General features: G+C 32.5%; 1 protein-coding gene across 5 annotated transcripts in view; it reads right to left on the minus strand.

Annotated features, from left to right (window-relative positions):
• The window catches only part of LOC145260535 (uncharacterized), a 452,053-nt gene that overhangs the window by 208,429 nt on the left and 224,440 nt on the right, over positions 1–19,184 (minus strand). The window contains exon 1 of one of the 5 annotated variants that reach the window (XM_080118745.1): positions 1,062–2,726. The exons of 3 other annotated variants lie outside the window; for them this stretch is intronic. The gene's annotated coding sequence lies outside the window, so the exon portion shown is untranslated. Of the gene's footprint in view, positions 1–1,061; positions 2,727–19,184 lie in introns of those variants that run through there. One more of the 5 variants, XM_080118744.1, reaches the window with a different exon arrangement.

Consider the following 19,184-nt stretch of genomic DNA (forward strand, 5'->3'; position numbering starts at 1 on the left):
CACTCCTATTCAACTATGGAACCAGAAAATATTACAATTTAGTACTTGCATAAATCAGTCCTTTTACCTACTGCTAACGAGTTATGACAGCAGTCGAAAAGCGAAAGCACAGGCGGATTGGGCATTTTTAATTTTACAACAAAAACAAATCTTATGAGCCAGCTACCTACCTGGATTAGGTATTGTGGTCTAACTTATTTTAAAGCGTTTATTTACTTTGAAACAAAAGAAGTGTCAAGTTTGTTGAGTTAAAACGAAGAAAAAAAAATTCGTTAAAGCCATTCGGACGCTTTATAATCGTTCAAAAATCGAAAATTAAAAAAAAAAGTATTAATAGAAACCCATCCAATAAATGCCACCAATCATGCGAAAATATTAAGTGCCACTAATATTTTATTTAATTTACGGTTTTTAATCGATTATAAAGGATTCAAATGATCATAACGAAACCGCCATTTTTTTCTTTTTAATTCAGCCTTGACACTATGTTTCATATTAAATAAACGCTTTAAAATAAATTAACACACACACAAAACTGTGCTAATGCACTTACTGATCCGCGCTATTTTTTAAATCGTGTTTCCAAGTTTAAAGTTTTGTTTTTTTATTCAATTGTAAGGTTAAAGTACAGAATAGGTACAAAACACCCTCCCTCCCCATGTTAAGAACGGCTTTTAAAATAATAACATTATTTCAGCACGGATCACTAAGTGCACTAGTACCCACAAAACTTATCCAGGTAGATAAAAGAGTAGCTTAGCTTGCCTTTGGTAACATTTTGTTACGTTATTTCGCCCCACCTTTTATTTCATTGACTAAAAATAAAAAAAAACATGGAGTTATCCAAACTGCGATTTTTTATTATTATTATTTTTTTTAATCTAAAATGTTGCTTTTTTAATATTCTGTGTTTCAATTATTTTTTAATGTTAACTTTTTTCACTGGCTCGATCAGGTTATTTGTTTTTAAATTGGCAAAAACAAAACTTAAAGTAACAATTTACAAAAGTTATACAACGTAACAAATAACAATATAAAAAGAAAAACGTTTTCTCGTTTACCGTTTAAGGAATCGGTGTTGTCTTTTGGTCGTTCTCGTAACATATCATTGGACTATTATCAGCGGAGATGTACATAAAGCACCCATTATATAATATATAATGTCGTTAATGCTCACTCACCGAATGTATTTTCGTTGTTCTGTTGCTGTGGGCAATTTACTTAATTCCAATTCGCTTCGCTCACCTCACAGGTAAAAAACGAAATATCTCCAAGGTAACAAAAAAAAAAAAAAAAAAAAAAAAAAAAGGAATCTTCAACAACAGGTGGGTTAAGACCGTTTAATTGATTTTATGTGCGTCGCATAAAAATGTTTAAATATAATTTTCTTTTCTATTTTACTTTTTAGAATAAAAGGGAAATATAAGAATCCGAATCAAATTCCTTAGAAGTGGATATTCCGGTATTCCTTTCACTTTCGGAGAAGTTTATTTCTTTTTTAAGTTTTCAGAATTTAAAACAGGAGTAGAAAGGGATACTATCTCTCTTTTTTTTTGGGGGGGGGGGCTATGTATGTATATATAACAAAAAAATACAACAACAAATAAACAAGTAAAACAATCCCGGTTGACAAGATAACACTTGCTGTTGTAGCTGTTGCACAGCTGTGTTCTTTTAGTGTGTTGTCAAAATGTGTTTGAAGTGAAAAAAAGAAAATAGATTGAGTCAGAGCGTTGTTGTTGTTGTTGTTGTTGTTGTTGTTGAATGAGAGGGTGGGAGGATAGAGCAGAGTTAAAAGGGAGGGGTAGATACCGAGTGTCAATAAAATAGGAGGAGGGAGGACAGAGTATCGATAAAAAGCGGGGCGGGGCGAAGAGCTGGATGGCGATAAAGATGGGGAAATTAAACCTGTCAAAATGCATCTAGGTTTCTTCATAAAGTTAATGATTTTATTTTTTTTTTTTTTTATTAACGAATTAATTACTTTGTGACCCTTCAAAATTTGAAAGCATTTAAACTGGATTTTAGATTCTTAGAAAACCCTCCTTGGTGTGAAAAGTTTGAAAGTTTTTTTGTTTGTTTGTTTTTTGTTGCGTTCACTCATTGCATGAATCGGGATCAGAACAATTAGTTGTTGTCTATTTGTTTACTTGCCGCCTTGCGAGAGCAATTATACTCGAGTTCGGTTTTTAATGTGGGGAAAGATCCAGTTCTCGAAAAAGGGATACTCTGGATTGGGATGAAGAAGAAAAAAATTACTCGTCTACAAGGATTTCTCTTTCATTGACCAAATTTGGTCAAGATCAAAGTGTAGTATCTGTCCTTCAGATGCTGCACTTCCATTTCTCGTTCTCTTTCGGTGGAGGAGGAGCAGTCCTTCACGATTGAGACAATTTTTATTTTTGTACCTTTTCTCCACGTTAAAAAACGACCCTGGTGTCTAACTCTGTCCCGTGGGGAGGCATTGTAAATAGGTACTATTATAAGGAACTGTGTGTGTGTGTGTGTGTGTGTTCGTTCCCTATGGACTCTGAAAGGCTGGGCCGATTTTTATGAAATTTCGCACATATGTTCTTTATGTATCTGGCAGTGTTCTCAGATAGGTTTTGTATCAGAATGTATATTCGATAATCGAGAAAATCCAATGAAAGAAGGAACAGGCGATTTTAACCAAAGTTTACACTTTACACAACCTAACGTCACAAGTGCATTTGACGACGCAAGACGAAAGGCCTGACATAAAATCAACAGTAGGTATTTTGATCTGACAGGGCGTGTTTGAAATGAATGTTTTTGTTTAAAGTACAATTGAACCATGGTACTTGGCTTTTTTTACTTTAAACTTAAACCCAAGCCAATATCACCGTACAAGCAATAAGGTCAGGTATATAAAATCAACAGTAAAGTTTTGATATGACGGGCACATTTAAAATAAATGTTTCTGTTTAGAGCACAGTTGAAGCATGATACTTGACTTTTGCATTTTAAACTTTAATGCAAGCCATTTTTTTTAGTTCAATACATTTGAATTTATTTCATATATATATATATATATATATATATATATATATATATATACATACATACATACATACACACGCAATTATATAAATGAAATTGTGTGTGTGTGAGTTCGTTCCTTATAAATTCTGAAATGGCTGAACAGATTTTCTTTAAAATTTACAGAACTTTATAATGTACAAGTCTGGGAGTAATCTTAGTTAAGTTTTGTCTCAGAATACCCCCAATAATTACCGATAATCGAAACCGTTATTGTAATTTATCTATCATCGGTAAAGCCATTTTTTCCATGTCTTTGCTTAGCAACAATGATAGAACAACGGGCTATGAAAATTCTACTGTGGGTAAGTTGATAGCATGTTTTTGGGTTTTTTTTTTTTTTGCATGACGTAGTCTATAGGTTCAAACTCCGCACGTAAATTTCTTAATGTTATTTTTCCGTTAACTCGAAAGAAGTTTATATAAAATAATTTTATAAAAGAAACCGTAGGTTCTCTAGAGTGCAATGTAGAATAACATATTTTGGACTAAGTTACTGCATGGAAGCATGTGAAGCGTGTGTTTGGTTAAGTGTTTGTGTTTACAGTATATGTATATATATTTTTTAATCTAATACTACTTATATAACAATTTTTCCTGTTAAAATGTTCAACTTGTACCTTTCTTTAAATAGTCTTTTTTGATTTAATATATAAAATATTTGTACACTTATTGTGTTATCACATATATAATTACTTTTCCTTTTTTTTTACATAGGCATCATCACTTATCAAGGACAAGAGGCCACTCGAGGATAAGGGTTAAAGAGTGTACAGTAGAAATGGGACAATATAGTAATCGTTAGTAATGGAAATTCGGTAAATTTATTAACTTATATGGTTACTTATTGTGCTATTACGAAACAAAAAAAATACACTTCAAAATAATACATTGATTATGTTAAAAATACATTATTTTGAATAAATTATTTGTTTTATTATTGATAATACAACAAGCGATTTTTTTTTGGTTTAAAAGTTGTTTTTTTCTTTGTTTCATGATAACACAAGTGTTTTTATTTTTTTTATTTTTTCGCAACAACACAAAAACTGTTAAAACTAAGGTAAATTTTTTTATTCAATATATGGTTTCGCTTTTCGTGTCATGACTCCATTCCGTTTGATTGCATTACATAATCAACCGTAACCACTGCCGGTAGCTTGATTTTTTTCCAAGCACTTATCTTGGACATTACCCATTTAGCAATGTTATCTACCTAATTGTCGCATCACAAATAGTTAAGTCTTCCATGTTTCCACACAAAAAATGATTTCAGTTATATTTGTTTTGTCACATGACATGTGCCGTAAAGACATGGGAAATAGCTAAAAATTTCTAATTTCTTTGAAAACTATTTCCTTAATTTATAATTTATTGTTTTGCATTAAATTTGGATATTTTCATTGCTGTGACATGGCAATTCATTAAATACTACTCGTTACACCAGAACATCAATATTTCGATTTTCGAATGTCGCTACAATAACGAATAAATTATACTTGAAAGCATTATTTTTTTTCTCAAAATAAATGTGCGAACATAAAGATATTTATTTGATTAAAAAAAACAAGTTTTCCAACTCCTTTCTATCATCTTTAGGAAATGCCATCGGTCTCACTTATTCTGTTGGTTTATTCTTTAAAAAGTTTCCTTTTCATTTTTTCAAATGCATTATTATTGTATATTTACATATAAAAATTAAATCGGCTAAAATTTTTTATTATACGCGATACATGTCTATACTAAAATTAAACTGTTTCCACCTCTGTAAACCTTAAATATCCACAATTATTGAGAACATTTTGCATTTGTTTTCCATCTATACAAACTGAGCCACACTAAAACGTGGCCGGATACAGCTAGTACATATATATTAGGGAATTACAAAAATAAGGGTAGCCCAAAGCACAGAATTTGTTTATTTCTGCTAAATTTGAATATAATAATTGATGTGTTTTCCATAAAAATTTGTAACTTATTTCCAAAGAAAATACTTTAGAAGCATAGAAGAGTCTCAGTGACAAACATGCCAAAACATGACTTTCACCTTATGTTGCACGAGTTCAAACCTGGGCACAATGCCTTTGAAACTTTTCCCAATATCAATAGAGCATGTGACATTTTATCGACAAAGAATATATAATCTTGTAGATCAATAACAGAGATGCATAGCTGCTCAAAGTTCATATCTGACTAATTTCAACATTTCAACTGTTAATTTTTCATGAACAAATGTATGTTTTTTTAAATTAGGAATTAATTATTTTTGTAAAAAGGTTTATATATATATATATATATATATATATATATATATATATATATAAGATAAAATTAAAAGCCAAGAACAATGCGAGATTTTTTTTTTATATAGAGTAAAATTAAATGAAAACAAAAGAAATAAATTTCTTTTTTTTGTTGTTTGTTTTTCTTTTTCACACAAATTTTAACTCTAAACAACAGTAATTTTTTTTTCTGTTGTATTCAAACACTAATAAATAATAACACCATTGAATACAACAGAAAAAAAATTACTGTTGTTTAGAGTTAAAATTTGTGTGAAAAAGAAAAACAAACAACAAAAAAAAGAAATTTATTTCTTTTGTTTTCATTTAATTTTACTCTATATAAAAAAAAAAAATCTCGCATTGTTCTTGGCTTTTAATTTTACCTCATAATTTTCTTCAACAATGCTTCAAGCAAACTACAATCTACTTATATATATATATATATATATATATATCCATGCATGTGTAATCACCTTTTTCTTCACCATATTCCCTCTGTTTCAATTTTTTTGTTTTCAAGTAAGATCTTTGACTTACTTGTTTCATCAAATACTTCTGCATGCAAAATCCGATCCCGCATTTTGCTAATTCCTACCCTCTGATGAGAAGGAAAGTATTTCTTCAAAACTCTGCGGATTAAGGACTATCCATTTATCTAGTGTTTCCTTTTCTGATTAAATATGTTTTTAACTCATTTCAAAGTGTTTTTTAACATATTTTATTAACTGTTTTCTCATATATGTGTGTGTATATATATATATATATATGGTTAAGTGTGAGAGAGAAAATATATGATTGTGCATATACTTTTTCTTTTATAGATCAACCTTTTTCAAGGTAAAAGCTCGATCATTGCTAACATTTAACAATAGAGCATATATAAATAATTTTAAACTAAATTACAGTAACTAAAATTTTATTCATTTTACTGTTCATTTTTTCCAAATTCAAAACTTTGGTACATTTTGACAGACCATTTCACTTATCGATGAACAACCAAAATTAATATATATGAATTTCGTATCTTTCACTCGTATGCTCTTTAGAAATCCAAATGTTCCTCTCTAGAAAAATATATTATTATACAACAAGAATGAATTTGAGAAAACAAGGAAAAAATAAAGACCTTGTTAAAAATAGGTTAATTTGGGAGTCAATTTTTTAAAAATTTTAATATGTAAAATGAACATTAAACTAATAATAATGATGATGATGATGATGATGGCATCTACTTTGAATATTCTCTTTTTTTTTTTTTTTTTTTTTTTACAAAGGCATCACCACATTATCAAGGCCCAGAGGCCACTCAAGGATAAGGGTTAAAGAGTGTACAGTAGAAATTGGTCAATATAGTAATCATTAGTAATGAAAATTTGGTAAATTTAATAACTTATATGGAACGGCTCATCAAGAACTTATTTCATTTAGACTTGAACACAACCATATTGTAGTCAGCCGGAAAGCAGGAAAACGGAAGACAATTCCACAGGCGTGCAGTTCTAAGAAAGAAGCTTTGTTCATGGAATCTACGTTTAGGTTTAGGCACAGTGGGGGAAATTATTGATAGTGTTTACAGCTAGACGAGTTTTTCTTGTGAAAGTTTGGCGAGGGGGGACCATAGATTGAAGCTCAGTTGAACACTTTCCATGAAAATAACGATACATCAGAGACAAACTCACAACATCTCTTCTGTGAGATAGAGGTTGCAAGGAGGAGAAAAGGACATCTCCTACGAGGCTACGAAGTCTATTTTGACCTCTATCAAGGCAGGACAAGTCCTTTCTAGCAGCTCCTACCCAGATGTGGCAACAGTATTCCATCCTTGGACGTACCTGGCTCTTATATAGATAGAGAATAGCATCAGCAGTGAGATATCTACTGGATCGATAGAAAGATCCCACCATTTTTCCAGCGGCCTTGGCAACAGATTTGATATACGTGTTCCATTTAAGATCAGGAGTAATGGTCAAGCCCAGAAGCTTGTCAAAACTTGAGGCCTCCTGAAGACGAGAGCCATTCATTTCAATTGATGACAAATGTGGATTAGAATGTTGATGATGTAAAGAGAGAAGCTTGGTTTTAGATGCATTAAAAGTAACCAGCCACTCCTTTCCCCATTGTACTACGTGCTCAAGATCAGAGGAGAGAGAATTGGAGAGAACTTGGTCGTTTACTGTCTTAGATGTGCTACCATAAATGGTAGTGTCGTCAGCATAAATGTCTACAAATGATGTAAGGATATGATTTGGAAGATCATTAATGTAGATCAGGAAAAGAGTTGGGCCCAGGATGGATCCCTGAGGGACACCGGCATTAATACTGTGAGCTTCTGATTTTTGCCCCTCAACTACTACTCTTATGAACCTATCAGAAAGAAATGATTTAATAATTGAGAAGACTTTTCCAGCTATACCATAGCTAGCGATCTTATGAAGTAAACCTTTATGCCATACCCTATCAAAGGCTTTAGATATGTCAAGAGCAATTGCCCTAGAAAGATTGCCACCGTCGAGAGATTTGCTAATCCTATGCGATATAACTGTAAGGACATCTGCTGTAGATCTAGCAGAACGGAAACCATATTGAGTGTCACTAAGAAGGTTATTTTTGTTGAGATGTTTGATTACTTCTGTATTTAACACAGATTCTAGCAACTTACTCATGACGCACAGGAGACTTATTGGCCTGTACTGAGAGGGGGATGAGCGATCACCTGAATTCTTAAATACAGGGCATACTGATGAGATTTTCCAGGGAGATGGGAAACTATTCTCCTTAAGACAACGTTTAAACAGTTTTGTAAGTATGGGCGCTAGTTCAGGTTGAAGTTTTTTGAGTACTATAATTGGAATACCATCAGGGCCAGTTGCTTTACTCGAATCAAGGTTTTTGATTAGCTTGGCAACATCACGTACAGATATACGTATATCACATAGCATGTTTTCTGATACAGGAGGAAATATTGGGGGTTGGCGGTCTTGGTCGCAAAGGGTAGAATTAGCTGCAAAGTTCTTGACAAAGAGTTTGGCTTTGTCTGATGCTGACGAGATTACCTCAGGTCCATTGATAATAGTTGGGATGGAGCACACGCTTCTGTTCAGGATTCTGTCTGCTATTTGCCAAAACTGGTGGGAACCAAGCCGCTGCTCAGCTACTTTGGACTTAACAGATTGAGCATACAACTCTCTTGCGTTCCTTATTACTTTCTTACAATGGTTGCTGGCAGTCCTGAAAACGGCTTTAGTTTCCATACATCTATTACGTTTGAAGCAGTGGAAAAAGTGATTTCTGTGCGCAATGGCAGCAGCACATTCTGGAGAGAACCATGGCTGGCTGTTAGGTTTTTGCTGAAACTTTTTAGAGGGTATGAAATGGTCAATACCTACAATTAACCATTCAGTTAGGTCTAATACTATAGAGGACACATCCTTTTTAAACATGGAATGCAGAGATAGATCAGATATAAATGTACGGAAGCTATCCCAGTCAGCCTTAGTGTATCGATATACTGTACGATGAAGAGGTACGTCTGGGGACTTATTACATTTCATTTTTATCTTAATTGATACAACAGAGTGGTCGGAAGATCCAAGAGGCGACAGAACAGAAACTGAACATAGTTCAGGGCAAGTTGTGAGAAAAAGGTCTAGTAGGCTCGCATACTGGCCGTCATTATCGGGCACACGGGTAGGTTCCTGAACAATCTGAGTGAGGTCATAGGCAATGGAGAAATCATGACAGAACCTCCCCTCATCATCGGTCTTGTTTGAGTGGGTCAACCATTCGACGTTGTGAACATTGAAGTCTCCACATACGTGAATGTTAGCTGAAGGATAAGTAGAAAGGACTTGGTCAATTTTCTCAGATATGCTTTGAAAAATAGTAACTCCGCTGTTGTGGGGGCGATAGAGAGTAAATATAAATGCAGTAGTGTGAGTTAAAGCAACCCGGAAGCACATATAGGGTAAGTTAGGATCTTCCCTGGAGATGTCCCTCCCACATGGAAAGCTATCTTTAATATAGGCACATATTCCATGCCCATGGCGATCTTGGGGGTCAGATTTAGAAGTTAAGTTAGAGTATCCTGTAATTGCAAACTCATCTAGGGAAATAGCCTGTCCAATGCCAGTTTCACTTAAAAATAAAAGGTCTGGTTTAGTCTCCTGTAATTGGGTTTCAACCTCTGGAAGGTTAGAACGAAGACCCCTGATGTTGGAGAAGGAGACATGGTAGTAGGGGTCTACGTTGGAAGTTGGAGAACCGGGTTTAATCGTGTATTTTTTCTTGAAACTTGTCATGATGAAATTTTGGAATTTGTGGACTAGGTCGACAGATTTACTTAGAGCAGGACAGAGAGGGGAAACTAAGAGAGAAAAAGAAACGAAGAATTTTTTTTTTTTTTTTTTTTGAAGCACATAAGGTAAAGCCGTAACAATTACCCACTAGTATTTTCTTCTGTACTTCAAAAACCTTGGGAACAAGTTATCTCTACAAGGCTTTACACACTAAGGACAGTCTACATTTGGTGTGCCCCCCTCCTCATAACTAATTCAGTAAAGAGAATTTCAAAACAACACCCATGTCATACTAATGATCATGGAAAATACAAGTGAGCTACCAAATAATGAAGAAAGGTTGCTATTTTATCTATTTCAATTTTTGTACAACCACTCCCACTTGAAAGTTATTAGGACTCGTACCTAAAAAATCAGCTCCAGTCTAATACTCTACTGATGACATGCATCTTGTAATAAAATAGAAAAAGGAGATTATTAATTCATAGTGGCAAGCCAGGACAAGAAAAGAAAATGGTGTCTATTCTTGCATTTTCAAATCCATTTGTCCTGTTTCTTCATTCACTAAGCTGTAAACGGCTTACACACTGAGGAAATATTTAAGGAAGAGAAAAAACAACCCTAAGAAAAATAAATAAATTAAAAAATCATGGAAATAAGCTAAAATAAAAAAACAAAACAAAAAAATAAGCTGAAACGAAAAAATAATTCAGTAATTAGTAATTTTACCTACTAGCTGTGTATATCTTTATTACATACTACCTGTATTTATCTGGCGTTGCCCGAAAGTTAAAAAAAAAAAATAAATAACTGACTTGTGAAGAAATGGAAATTAATTTTGGTGATTTTAATTTTGTAATCAAATTATTTTATGATCCATGATCTTTTTTAAAAGTTGGTTTTAACACTTTACATTAATTGATTAATAGCAAAGATCTAATAATGTGGAAACTTCCTTTTAATGCTTAGAATATCTTTTCATTATTTATTTTTTGCAAAAGTCGAGGGAAATAATCCAATCCATGATTACTTCCCTTGCATGTTGAAGACTATTCAAAGAGTAAGGTGAGCAAGAAAAAAATCTATCAATTCTGATAGATTTCTTAGCTAGAATAAGTATTGTTGAAAAAAAAAAAAAATCTCAAAATAAACTAACATGGTAGCGTGGGGGAAAATAGGGTAGTCCAAATAAAAAACAAATACATCAAATAGATTTGGGTTTAAATTTGAAAATCCAGCAAGAATTTTATGTTAAATGAGTTATAAAGGCGGGAGATGAAGTTGCAATTATAAAGCAACGTCTTTGGCTTTAGGAGTCAAAATTGACCACAACAACCTTCTCTTTCTCACAAAAAGAGACATTATGAGTCTATCTATTTTATTGCTATTTTCATGGCAGATGCTCGACTGAGCATCTGGTTCTGAGTCTATGGTTCCGTCTCCGGTAAAACATTTGCAAATAAATACTCATCTAGCTACAACAACTGTCAATAAGTTCCCTTTCGATCTGTTTAAAATGAAAATTCCATGAGCAAAGTTTCTTTCCTGGAACTGTGTTTGTGGAACACAATACCACATGGCTGCTTCCCAGTTGAGTATAACAGTTATTTTCACGTCTAATGTAAATGAGCCGTCCTCTACTCAATTTCCGCCAAAACTGATCATCAAAGTGTTGTCTCACTGTCTATCTGACACTCAGTAACCTTATCCTTGAGTGGCTTCTGGACCTTGATAAGGGGTGACTCCCTAATAAAACAAAAAAAAAAAAATGACATAAATGCGACCCATTCTACAAGAGACTGAACACCTGCTGTCACTTCATTAAATTAAAATTTAGATTTTACATTCATTTGCTTCGGTACCGTCTTTTTGCATGTTTTTCACGGCTGTCGAAGTGCAACCTTCTTTGGCTATTTTCGGTTCTGTAAATTGCAGAGAGATTTGGATCGATATGCCCCCCCCCTCTTTAAAAGCACTGTAAAATGAGCTTAGAATAATGATGTATGCGAAGTTCAAATATTATCAAGTAACTAAGTTGTTTGAATTAACATCTACCCCCCCCTACCTCACCTTTAAAATTATCGCATGGAATGCATATTTGAAACAAAATACCTGTTTGATAAGGTCGCTTCACTGATTGCAGTTCAAAACTTTTTTTTTTTAATGTTTTCACTCATTTCTTACCCACCGGTTTTCTTTGAAATATTTTTGTTTTATTTTTATTTTTTCATATTAAACTTGTCAGGTTACATTCTTTATGGTGTGAGTGTGCAAGGACAAGGTCATCGTTGTTGTTTTAATAAACTCCCTATTTGTGGAACACAATACAAGATTGCTTCCCTGGAGACTACAACATGGTCCTCTTCAAATCTACTGTCAAACGTCATGAACAATGGAAATATTTTTTAAATGCAAACTTGAAAATAAATTTCTTCCACAAAATGGAGAAGAATACATGAAATAATCCATTAGATCTAAACATTTGACAAAGAAGAAAATTTATGTAAATAGTGTTGGAACGTTAAAAGTCTTTAACCTGCCTTAGTTTACTTTCCTTTGTGATCCATCTTCATAGTCTTTGGTTTGTGTTGATTATATTTAATTTACCCTATTTTTTCTGCTATAATTTGTTACCTGAAGGAGCCAACATTTGCCGAATGACAATTGAGTTCACCAGTTTGGTTATAAAAAATCTGCTGATTATGACACTCATGGCTAATAACTATGAAACCAAGCATTTCAACACTTATAAACACATATAGAACATAATCCCAATGTTATGCCATCAATTTTCCAAACACCTTGCGTAAATTTATTAATTAACTTTTATGGCTTAAGTTATTCCATGATATCTATATAATTATAAAATTTTGTGGTCCATCTGGTCTCCTTGCTTGAATCTTGTCTTTGACAATTGTGTGATTTCGTCTTTTAAAAAAAGGGATGACAGGTGTGTGTGTGTGTATATATATATATATATATATATATATATATATATATATATATATATATATATATATACACTAGCAGTTCAGCCCAGCTTTGCTCAGGCCCTATGTACTGTTCATAACTTTATGTGCATATATATATATATATATATTAAAAAATTTGACTCATGTTGAAGTAATCTACATCTAATATTTGAAGTGTTTAGACCCAAAATTGGTGAAGGAGTTTGGTAGAGTCTGCAAAGGTCAACTCTTTCAACTTTGACCTCTTTTCGCCTAAAAACTGATTAAAAAGCTTGCTGCATGGCTGAATACCCTTTATGTAAAATTTCAAGTGTTTAGACCAAAAATTGGCTGAATAGTTTGCCAGAGACTGCAAAGGTAAAATCTTTTGAACTTTGACCCTTTGGTAGTCAAATTTTCCCCTAAAAACTGATTAAAAAGCTTTCCCTATATCTGAATACACTTTATGTAAAATTTCAAATGTTTAGGCCCAAAATTGACTGAGAGGTCAAATTTTTTTAACTTTGACCCCAATTTTAACTCCTTAACATTTATTGTTTCGGGCTCAAATCAAGTTAAAAAGTTTGATCAATGTCAAAGGAATCTACATCTAAAATTTCAAGTGATTAGACCCAAAATTGGCGGAGGAGTTTGGTAGAGTTTTCAAAGGTCAAATCATTGTACTCCCACTCCTTGACAGACAAATTTCTGCTCGAAAACCGATCAAAAAGATTTTCCCAAATCTCAATACCCCTTATGTCAAATCTCAAGTCTGTAGACTGAATATTGACAGAGTAATTTGGTAGGGAAATGTACACACACAGACAGACACACACACATTTCACTTTGGTAGATATATATATCTTGAGTTGTAAGCCATGTAGCTTTTGAATTCATAAATATCCTAAAAATTTCACTTGACACAATTCGAATTTTGATTCTGATCCATCAAAGTAAAGTCTCATGCCGGGTCCATAACTTCTTGCGTTGTAAACCATGTTTTGTTTCAGAAGAATTTCCGATGGTTAGTTATTCTATACAAGTCCTTGAGATGACGAATTCTCAGTAGACAGCTGTTCTGTACAGGTTCTGAACTTTATAATTTTGCAGCCAAAGAGCAAAAGATCCTTCTCGTGTTGACACGCAAAAAACATATGCAAGGTTGCTAAATAGGTTTAATTTTTATGGAGACATTCTGGTTTCTGATTGGTTAATAGAACGTGAATTAATTTGATTCATCAGTTCTTAGCAGCAACGTTTATAAATAGAATCTCCCAACTGTGAGGAAGCATACCTCATTACGAGTCAAAAATATTGCAACTATATATATATATATATACTAGCATGGGTGCCTGGCGTTTGCCTACATGTTTGGAGGTTTATGCTGAGCAAAAAACAAAAAAAAAACAAAAAAAAACGGTCAATTTTTTTTTAACTTTGACCCCTATTATGACCCTTTAACATTTATTGTTTTGGACTCAAATCAAGTTATTAAGTTAGATCCATGTTCAAGGAACCTATATCTAAAATTTCAATTGTTTAAACCCAAAATTGTCGGAGGAGTCTGGAAGAGTTCTCAAAGGTCAAATCGTTGAACTTTGACCCCTTAACAGCCAAATTTCTGGCCGAAAACCGATCACATAGATTTTCCCAAATTTCGAGTCTGTAGACTAAAAATTGACAGAGTTATTGAGTAGGGAAATGTACAGACAGACACACAGACATATATATATATATATATATATATATATATAAATTATAAATTGAATCATCCTAAGTGTATCAAAAAAACTATTATCCCCAGTATATCAAAAAGAATATCCAGGTTATCTCAAAAGGAGAATTTATTTGCTAAAAATAAGGATTATTATAATGAAGCTTTAATTAGATCAGGATATAATGGGAAAATAAAATACATAGAGAAGGTGAATCATCGAAATAGCAGAACCAACTGCACAATATCATATAACATGGCAATGAAAGAAAGAAATGTCGAGAATAAAAACAGGTATGAAAATAATAATAAAAAGAGGGAAATTCAAAATAATAAGGAAGCATATAATGGTGACAATAGTATTAAGAATAAGAGAAATAGATGAAAAAAAAAACAAGTCTGGTTTAATCTGCTGTTTAGTGAACATATTCAAAACAATATCCTCAAAGAATTTTACAAAATAATTGATAAAAACTTCCTTCCCCAAAATAGATTAAGTAAAATAATTAATAAGAACACAGTTAAACTTTCATTTTCAATCGCTGCCAATATAGACAATACTATAAGTTCTAATAATGGTAAAATAAACAAAATAGTGAATAGTGAACAATAAGATTGAATCTGGTGAAATAAATGTGGGGAAAATGTAACTGTGGGACATCTAAAGAATGTCTATTGGCGGGCGATTGCTTAATTTCCGAAATTGTGTACAAATGTGGAGTTAAAGTGGATAATAGTAAGAAGGTATAGCTAGGAGTGACAGGATGTTTTTTAAGGACAGATACAGAAAACATGTTACATCATTTAAAATGAACCAGAGAATGGACCAAATAGGGATGAGGACAATGATAGAAATGAGGATAGAACAAAATTAATTCTTAAAAATAAAAAGAGGAACACAACTGCATTAAGTAATTGGATTAGGGAATCAAAATAAAGAGTTTGAATTAAAATGGTCAATAGTAGATAAGGGTAGAAATTATAAACCAAGTAAATCAAAAAGATGTAATCTGTGCTTATTTGAAGCATACTATATAGTGAATCCCAAGAAGAAATCTTAAACAAAAAATTGGCTGCGCTACAAAGCTGTCTAAAACCCGACTGAAATAAATTTATAAAGGAAAAATCTACAGAATATATTGAGGGTGAAATGTAAATGTGCAAAGAGAATTTGTAAATTTTAATATTAAAATTTAAAAATGGTGCAAGAAATAAATAAGTAGATCTTCAACTTTACATACAGGAAATAGAATAATTATAACCTAAATATGAGAAATAGTAGTTTTGGTTTGAACCATTGTTATGGATTACACCCGAATAATTTCAATAGTACAAGAAAGGTAAAAACATCCAAAATCAAATGAATGCAAGCTATTGTGATTGGCACGCTAAGATGGAGTAAAATAAATGTAATCAAAATTTTAAAGTTTAAAAATAAATGAGAACCTTAACAGTGATTGGCATTGATAAGTTAATGTTAGAATTATAAGTTTAAAATTAAATGAGGGTGATTAATAAATACTTAGATCAAAATATTAAAATATGAATGCCTAAAAAACTTAGAGATATTGGCAAATTGATTAAAATTTAACAATCATAGTTATCTCCCTTACAGCGTTAAGAGTTTAATAATGGCATTGAAAAGAAAAACAAATGTAATTTAAAATAGAATGCTTATATAATAAAAATTAAAAAGATAAATTTAAAATTTAAATTACTGACATAACAAGTATGAAATTAAGATTAATATCAACATATTTTTTAAAAATTAACCTTTAATTACAATTTTTTTTAAGAAATAAAATAAGTAAAATCAATTATGAAATCGTGAATGTAACCAAATGATACAAAGTGTTTGTAGATTGAAGAGGATACAATTGTGCCGTATTAATTTAAACTATTTCAGGGTATAGTTCAGTATTTAGAAAATAAATCAATTAAATAATTTAAAGAAAAATAAAAAGCAAACGGAGGATTAGTGTAACATTAAGATAAATAATTGGTTGAAATATAATTTAAAAGTAGAAATACGAAAATAGGCCGATTTATAAATTCCATGGCAAACGGAATATAATTAAATGAAAAAACTTGGAAGAAAGTGGTGGAGGTATTTCAACTGCTTGATCTCTTAAATAGGGGTTCGAAATGTGTTTATATGTATATATTAAATAGTGTATTTCACCGTCTGAAGAGAGGCTGTTTTTGAATATTTTTGAATGATATATTTGAAATTGTTCGAATGATTATGAAACAATTGTACCGAATATGAAAATACACAACATAATGCTCTCATTTTGATTTTTATTGTCTTGCTTTTGTGAAAATATATATGCATATGGGCGTGGCTCAGAGGCTAAGGAATGAAGCTGGTAAGTTGTATGTTTTGATTTGGATTCTATCTGATAGCACCTAAGTCATATATATATATATATATATATATATATATATATATATATATATATATATTGTTTTGATTTCATTACTATATATTAGGTTCAATAATCAATAGAGAATTGTCTCTATAATATGTAATCTGCATGAATTAAAATATCATATTTAAGTGTATCCTACAACTGGGCAACACCGGGCAGGCTGCTAGTTATTTTTTTGTCTGCTGTTTATTTCTTTGTCTATTTGAATTTATGGTAATACGATAACAATTGTTATAGATGTTTACTATAAACCAGTATAATTACTAATTAACGAATTACTGAGTATTACTTAGAAATTGTAAAAATGTTGTCTAATTGTTAGCTCACATAAAATTATCTTGTGAGATTTTAAAAGTTAAACTTAAATAGCATTTAAGTTGACATATCAACCTTTAATTCTGAAAAGCAAATACAAAACAGCTGTCTCCTTTGGCATAATGGTAAGAGTGTTTACTTATGGGCCAGGAAACCGGGGTTTATCTTTGGTCAAATCATACCAAACACTTAATAAATGGTACTTGATGCCCTCTTGTTAGACATTCAGCATTATAAGAGGAAGATCAAGGGTAAGTGGAGTAATTCTGTATAATCGTTAATAAAAGGGAACCTTCAAGTCGCCGTCAACTATAGTCGACCACTTAGCTTTTTCTTTACAATTAATTTTGTTTTCCTGTATAAGTTTTTAAAAAATGCGCAAATAAAAATTAAAAACTGAAATGACTTCACTGCATCTCAAGTAGTGTTGGATAGGTACACAGTTTTTTTTTTTTTTAATTTTAGTTTCCGATTCCCTCTGCAAAATTTTTTTAAATGTAATGTGAACAAACATCTTGCTGCACAACTTATCACTTAGGATGCCCCTATAAATCTGGCCCCTAATCCCACTACCCTCTTACATGCCTGCCAGATCTAATATAGGGATCGCTTTAGATTAAGTCCATTGAAAGGAAACAAACGAAACAAAAAATGATTAATCAGTGATAGTTTGATGCCCTGAAAAGAAGGAGCGACTCAGGATTTGGAGAGAATAAAAGCACAGGGTGCAACCGCCTGTATGACGACGACCACACACCACCAAAATAGATTTGAGAAAGTAAATATTTTGTTCAATCTTTTTTTAATGCACAGGAGGAGTGGTTCAAGTTCTGAATCTGTTTTGTCATGCGTATGTGACGTGTAACTGAGCGAATTTATCACATTCAATATATCAACACACACACACACACACACACACACACACACACACACACACACACACACACACACACACACACACACACACACACACACACACACACACTATCGCATTTCACGCCCCAGCATTTGTTGTTCTTTCCCCCAACTCTTTCACACCTGTCCCAAAATATTTTTCACTTTCTTGCAAGATTAAACTCTGCAAAGTTGACATTTTTTAACTTTTTTTTTTTTTTTTTTTTTTTTTTTTTGGTGTTTGTATTACATGGTAACGATTTGAAATCTTTTTTTTTTTATAGCACACACCGTGATTTATTGCCGATAGAGTGGAGAAAGACTGGTAATGTCTCTCACAGAAGAGACCTAGCTGGTCTTTTTCCACTATCGTTATTTCTATGGAAGGTACTCGACTGAGCTTAAATCTGATTGCTCCTTGTAAGACATTCGAGCAAGAATTCTTTTTTCACTTATACTCGCTCTAAACAAGGGACATTGCCACTGAGACTTAAGGGACTACTGTGAATTTAAGGACCAGACTCACGGGTATTCCTTGCTGGAGAGTTGCGTGGCTAGATGCTTGTTCACATTACATTTAAATTTCTAAATGTTAATACAGTCGGAACAACAAGGAGCAGGGAAAGGATTCCAAAGGCATACAGTTGAGGAAAGAAGTTATTAGAGTAGAAAGCTCTCCAATATTTGAGAATCTTTACAGGAATTTTACTGATTGTCAGAGAGGTTTTACGTTGAGAGTCCATGTGCAGCAAACTCTTCAGGACAAATTGAAATACTTGTAAAACAAACACAGGGATGAAGAAACACTACGGTGATGAGACAGGGCTTAAGCTTGGCAGACACTGTGGGACCTATTAAATTAGAGGCTTTTTTTTTTGGACTGTCAGAGTAGTAGTAGTTGGCAGAGAGGGAAAGACTAGTGGTTGGTATATCAGTTCATATGTGGCAACAATACTAGATACTTGGGTGAATAGAGATATAGGATACTGGCAGGTGTTAGTCTTTCTAGCCCGGCAGAGAGAGCTTACCTTCTTTACAGACCTCCTTACCACAATAGCGAATAAGTTTCCTTTCTTGCTTGCTTCAAACGGAATTTCCATTCAACTGCCCATCTGTGGAACGCATTAGAATGGTAGTTTCCATACGGGTTACAACATAGTTATCTTCAAATCCAATGTCAACAAATACTTGTCATAATCTGTCCTCATAGGTAATCAAATTTTGTTCATTAGTTTTCA

Source organism: Euprymna scolopes, chromosome 36, assembly GCF_053919585.1.
Source record: "Euprymna scolopes isolate OS-2025 chromosome 36, ASM5391958v1, whole genome shotgun sequence".
NCBI lineage: Eukaryota > Metazoa > Mollusca > Cephalopoda > Sepiida > Sepiolidae > Euprymna > Euprymna scolopes.